Below are 6,884 nucleotides of genomic sequence, written 5' to 3'. Positions count from 1 at the left end.
CGGACTTGCCGCAGTATTGCTGCGGATTTTCCGCAGGTTGGTCCCTGCAGTTTTTACCATTATCTATGGCAAAAAATGCAGGTACCTGCAGAAATTAAGTGACATGCATATTAATTCCGCAGCGCAAAACCCCGCAGGGACAAAAAAACCGCAGTGTGCACACAGCATTTTTTTTATCCCCATAGGTTTGGCTGCAGAAGGACTGCAGAAATGTTCACATTTTCAACAGCATTCCTTCAGCGAAATCCGCGGCGTGCGCACAGTGCCTAAAACCGTATCCTGTGGGCTTAGCACAGTACTACAAAATTTAGGATATACATGGTGAAGGGAGGGAAGCACTAATGGATTAAGCAACTTGCATCAGACATTCCAGTATGTTCTCATGTGGCATATACTCTGTGCAGTTTTTATGACATAGAAATTTTACATTCTATAGATAAAAAGTGTGGATATTTCCTCCATTTCATCTTATGCATTGAGAAAAGTGCAATATGCAGATATTCACAGGATAAAATGACATGCTGCAGAATTTAAATACTGCAACGCAAGCAAATTTCTGCAGCGGATTTTCCACAAGTGAATCTATAGTTGTGTATTTACCCTTAATGTACAACACTGAAAAAACACTGACTATCATTCTACATCACTAATTAGGGCTACATGTGACATTTGATGATTGCACCTCAGGTGGTGCGTTTATTACTGACCATTTTATTACATTTATCAAAGCTGTAAATGAAGAAATGTAGCTGAAACCATGTAGACAAAATCCAAGTATTGTGATTATAGTATAAATCACAATGTTTATAGGAGAATATTCTTAAGGGTACTTTACACGCTGCGACATCGCTAGCAATCTCATTAGCGATGTGAAATTCTAGATCGCAAGTGCGATCTTTCGAGATCGCACATAGGTCATTTTACGCATGTGCGATCTCGGAAGATCGCACTTGCGATCTAGAATTTCACATCGCTAATGAGATCGCTAGCGATGTCGCAGCGTGTAAAGTACCCTTTAGTCTAATTCCAAAGGAACTTTTAGCTCTAAAATTGTTTCATTGTACCGCTGTGGCCTCGAATCAAGGACAAACAAGAACAACCTCTGAATGGAGGTTGTACAGTGGGTACGGGAAGTATTCAGACCTCTTTAAATTTTTCACTCTTTGTTTCATTGCAGCCATTTAGTAAATTCAAAAAAGTTCATTTTTTTTCTCATTAATGTACACTCTGCAGCCCATCTTCACAGGAAAAAAAACCCCCAGAAATGTAGAAATTTTTGCAAATTTATTAAACAAGAAAAACTGAAATATCACATGGTCATAAGTATTCAGACCCTTTGCTCAGTATTGAGTAGAAGCATGCTTTTGAGCTAGTACAGCCATGAGTCTTCTTGGGAATGAAACAACAAGTTTTTCACCCCTGGATTTGAGGATCCTTTGCCATTCTTCCTCTCCAGTTCCGTCAGGTTGCATGGTGAACGTTGGTGGACAGCCATTTTAGGTCTCTCCAGAGAAGCTGAAGTGATTTAGGTCAGTACTCTGGCACCATATATCATATTTCCAGATTATAAGAAGCACTTTTCCCCCCCAAAAAAATGGTGGTGTATCTTATAATCCGGAGTGGCAGTGGTGGAGCGGGGTCACAGGAGGCAGGGTCAGCGATACTGAGGGCTAGGAAGAGGGGGTGTCACTGCAGTGGAGTGGCTCAGGAGAGTCACAGGACAGAGGGTCGGCGATGCGGCGGGTGCCAGTGATCTGACAGCGGGCTCCATTGAAGCGCCTGCATTTGATGCGATGGACTCCAAGAAAATGACCGCGCCACCTCTGCGGCCATTTTCTTTAAGTCAATCTCATCAACCGTCGGCGATTTAATGGAGCTCGCAGTGCCTGCCGTTGCAACACTCTCAAGCCCGCAGTATCGCTGACACTCCATCTACTGACCGTCCTCCTGAGCCATGACACCCCCCTCTTCTGTGCTTGCAGCATCGCCGACCCTGCCTCCTGTGACCCTTGTGAGTCGCTTAACCACCGCCGCTCCACCTGGTGAGATATAAGACGCACAAGGATTGTAAGACGGACCCTCATTTTAACATTAAAAACTATTTTTTTTCCCATTTTACTCCTCTATTTGGGGTGCATCTTATAATGCGGTGCGTTTTCTAAAATGAAAAATACGGTAAGCCAGCGTAATAAATAGGTAATATATGTACTTGTAACGCCCCTGCGGTAATTGGGTGTCACAAAAACAAGGTAGCAGTTCGGGTCCTACATGACTGTGCCAGTTACTACACACACTAGCACACACACTAGCACACACACTAGCACACACACTAGCACACACACGGACATTTACACTCGCTGTACCCGTCTGAGGGACTCACTTAGCCAGATGACAGGGCTGAGCACTGTTAGATAACAGGCAGCCAACTGGGAGGAAGAGACTAGACCTGGGGGAGGAGAAAGTGACCTGGGGAGTGGGGGTAGACAGTGGGACAGCCAGAAGAGTTTAGGAGGAGGAAGTAGTAAGTTGAGAGGAGAGGAGAAGTAAGAAAGGTGTCAAGACAGACCAGAGACTCTTGAGACAAAGAGAAAGTGGAAGTGGAAGGAATGAGAAAGGAAAGTGAGGAGTAAGAAAGTCGGCGGAGTGGTAGTAAAGACACTGCAAAGGCCTGAGGAGAAAGATTAGCCACTCAGAGGAGGAAAGTAGCTGGAGAACAAGAGAGCAAGCTCCAAGGACAGAGGGATCCTGTGGGGTGGACATCCAGGGCTCACAGTACTTTACACGCACGGGTTGCAAATCCCAGAACAGACCAGGACTTCAAACCATCTGTTAACTCAGCCAGGAGGGTGGGTTTTCAGGGCCCATCTGCCACCACTAATGTCCAAGGCATCCGGAGCAAAGAGGGGACCGGCACATATTCACTTAAATAGTCCAAGCTGCCTGCGACAGGAGCCAGACACCAGGAGGACCTCCAAGTGCTCCACGCCAGGGAGGACCCACATACACGAGAGTGCAAAGGTGGAGAGTGGCACCAGGTCGGCAGGCGCAGCCATCAGGGACACAGGCGCACCTGGGATCCTGAGAAAAAGGAGCCAGCACGATCGGAAAATGGTATGCATCATATAAAAAGTGCAAATTCACACCCTACTTGGATCTGGTCCGCCTTTATCAATGGTTGCTGTCTGGCACTGGGAGGGTCAGTTCTGATATAGTCCTGGTATGTGTGGAGCTTGCTCCACACGCTGGGACCTAGGCTGGCCTCTATCCACAATTGCTTCTTTTGCAACATGGAAGCGGCTATATACAGGTTACAGGTATGTGTGCTCCATTTTGGTTCTGCTTTTAACTTTATATAGGAGGCTGCATGGCACATGAAATACATAAGATAGAGTAGGACGCCCCTATTGAGATTTGCCGTGACGTTGTCAGGGGTGGATCAAAGAAGTGATCAATTATTTGCTAAAAATCTCATTTTGTATTATAGTACAGTTGGAATAAATCTGTGAATTTGCACCTTTTTATATGATGCATGTCCTTTTCAGATCTTGCTGGCTCCCCTCTCGCACCTGGGATCCAGTACGTCCCCAGGGTGTGAATCTAGTGAGTAAAACCCATCAAACTGCCCTCTTTGTCTGGACTGATTAATTGCCGTGCGCCTCCATGTTAACCCTTCACCTACCCCTGGGGAAAAACCCTGTTAGCGGAGGGCTCCACCATCCACGCTGCCCCCATCCATCATCCCCAGTGGGAACCTGCAGATTCCATTCCCTCTTACCAAAAGCAAGGTGTCTATCAGGTGGTACAAGAGTACGAGCAAGTTTTTAGTAAGCATCCGTTAGATTTTAGGAGGTAAAAGGGGTATTCCATCACTTCCCTACAGGTGACCATCCTCCCATTAAAGAGCGGTATCGGCCTATCCCACCAGCACACTACCAACGTGCCAAAGAGATGTTGAGGGACATGAAGGAGGCTGAGGTTATCAGAGACAGTTATAGTCCCTGGGAGCTCCCCTGGTCCTAGTAGAGAAAAAAAATGGTACAATGAGACTGTGCATAGCTTACAGGCAAATAAACCGCATAACACATAAAGATGCTTCCCCTTTACCACGCATAGAGGAATCCTTAGCTGCATTAAAAGCCTCTAGCTATTTTTCTACTTTGGATCTTACCAGTGTGTATTGGTAGGTCTCCGTAGCAGAAGAAGATCGGGAGAAGACTGCATTTGCAATGCCCATGGGACTATGTGAGTTCAACAGCATGCCATTTGGACTCTGCAACGCTCCTGGGACCTTCCAAAGGCTGATGGAATGCTGCCTAGGACACTGCAACTTTGAGACAGTGCTACTCTATCTGTATGATGTCATCGTGTATTCTAGGACCTATGAGGAGCACCTGAAACACCTGCCTGAGGTATTTGAAGCACTGTCAAGGAATGGGATGAAGCTAAAACCTTCCAAATGTCACCCAAGGTTCAGTACCTGGGACATGTGGTCAGTGCAGAAGGCGTAGCACCAGATATGGACAAGGTGACTGCTATCAAGAATTGGCCCAGGCCCACCACTGTCAAAGAAGTACGTCAGTTCTTGGGCCTGGTGTGATACTACAGGAGGTTTATCCCAGGCTCCACCAAGATGGCGGCACCTAGGCAGGATCTCCTAGTAGGCCAGAAGACAAAAGTCAAGGCCTCCAACCATCCACTCCACTGGGGAGACAAGGAAGAAGAATCCTTCAACCTCATGAAAAAGGCACAAACTTGTGAAGAAATCCTGGCCTACCCTGATTAGAATCTGCCATTTGTGCTGTATACCGACGCCAGCAACGTGGGACTGGGAGCCGTGTTGTCGCAAGTGCAGAGGGGCAAGGAACGTGTAATTGCCTATGCCAGCAGGAAGCGCTGTCCTACAGAGAAAAATCTAGCTAATTACAGCTCGTTCAAGTTGGAATTTCTGGCCTTGGTCTGGGCAGTGACAGATTCAAACATCTGGCAGCTGCCAAATTCACAGTGTTCACGGATAACAATCCCCTGACACACCTGGACACTGCGAAGCTGGGTGCATTGGAACAACACTGGGTAGCTAGACTAGCGAACTATGACTTTACAATCCAGTACCGAGCTGGGCGCAAGAATGGCAATGCAGACGCATTGTCCAGAATGCCACACCTGCCAGATGATGGGAGAGAAAAAGAGGAGCTGGAAGAAATTGAGTTGCTCGCCTTTCACCACCTGAAATCATCACAGTGTCCGCAAACTCATCGCAGAGATACTGAAGGAGTCTTGAATCCCTTACCACATCATCAATGGAAGGAGACTCAGGACATTGATCCAGCTGTTGTCATGGTCAAGGAACTGATAATCCAACCTAATGCTCATATGGAGCAATAAAGCAGATCTGCGCTCGTGGAGCTACTTATTAAGTGAAGCGTTAATCCGTGTGGAACTAAGTTGTATGCAATGTAGACACCTGTAGTTCTAAATAGGTTTGTGTCGGAAGCTATTTGTTTGTTAAATATTCAACCTTTTTAATGTATAAAATTGGTAAATTCTTATTAATTTAAGAATCAAAAGCTGGAAAACTGAATGATTTGATTATTCTCTTTATGCTGCAAGAAAATCTGTCAAGTGTTCTCGTTCATTTTCAGCTGCTTCCTCTGCGCATAGAAACTATTCTCTAGAAAGACACCTCAAGAAGCACAACAATTGTGGAAGGCGAGAGGTTGGCTGTTTCTTCATCAGGAAAAGCTGTGCAGGCGTTTCATCAAACCAAAAACCCAGAAATTGGTGTACCAGAGAATAGTGCTGAAGAGAGATGTCCCAATGGTGTTAGAAGCATACCATAACAGAACAGGACACTTCGGATGGAAAAAACTTGAAGTACTCCTGAGTGACAGCTGTACAGGACTGTTCCCAGGAGACGGGCAGGCGTTAGGAAGGGTCTGTGATGGAGCAGGCCAGGACCCCGTCACCACAGGAATCGGTGACGCTCTCCCAAAACTTTATCACCACTTTGCTCATCCAGGAACAAAAGGACACCAGGGACTTTGGGTGGGAAACCACTAAGCAGTGGTGCCAGAGACTCTGAGTGGCGGGTGGTAAAGAAGGTGCAACCAGGTTGCAACGTTAAAGGAAATGTGCCTCCCGCAAGGGAAGAAATGTTGAAAATTTTTTTAAAATTGTTTGAAAAATGTTTACATTGTTTGTATGTAAAAACTGAAGTATGACCTGTTTAAATCCAGCACGTCCGCGGACTGTAATTCAATCAAGGGGGAATGTGTCGCCCCTGTGGTAATCAGGTGTCACAAAAACAAGGTAACAGCAAGGTCACAGCTTGGGTCCTACATGACTTTGCCAGTCACTACACACACACTAGACCACCAGGACATTTACACTCGCTGTACCCGGCTGGGAGACTCACTTAGCCAGATGACAGGGCTGGGCACTGTTAGATAACAGGCAGCCAACTGGGAGGAAGAGACTAGACCTGGGGGAGGAGAAGTGACCTGGGGAGTGTGGGTAGACACTGGGACAGTCAGAAGAGTTTAGGAGGAGGAAGTAGTAAGTTGTGAGGAGTAGTAAGAAAGGTGTCAAGACAGACCAGAGACTCTTGAGACAGAGAGAAAGTGGAAAGTGAGGAGTAAGAAAGTTGGCGAAGTGGTAGTAAAGACACTGCAAAGACCTGAGGAGAAAGATCAGGCACTCAGAGGAGGAAAGTAGCTGGAGAGCGAGAGAGCAAGCTCCAAGGACAGAGGGATCCTGTGGGATGGACATCCAGTGCTCACAGTACTTTGCATGCACGGGTTGCAGATCCCAGAACAGACCAGGACTTCAAGCCATCTGTTAACTCTGCCAGGCGGGTGGGTTTTCAGGACTCATCTGCCACCACTAAC

Source organism: Anomaloglossus baeobatrachus, chromosome 2 (genome assembly GCF_048569485.1).
Source record: "Anomaloglossus baeobatrachus isolate aAnoBae1 chromosome 2, aAnoBae1.hap1, whole genome shotgun sequence".
In the NCBI taxonomy this organism is placed as follows: domain Eukaryota; kingdom Metazoa; phylum Chordata; class Amphibia; order Anura; family Aromobatidae; genus Anomaloglossus; species Anomaloglossus baeobatrachus.
The sequence above is the reverse complement of the archived record's forward strand: the minus strand, read 5'-3'. Positions refer to the sequence as shown.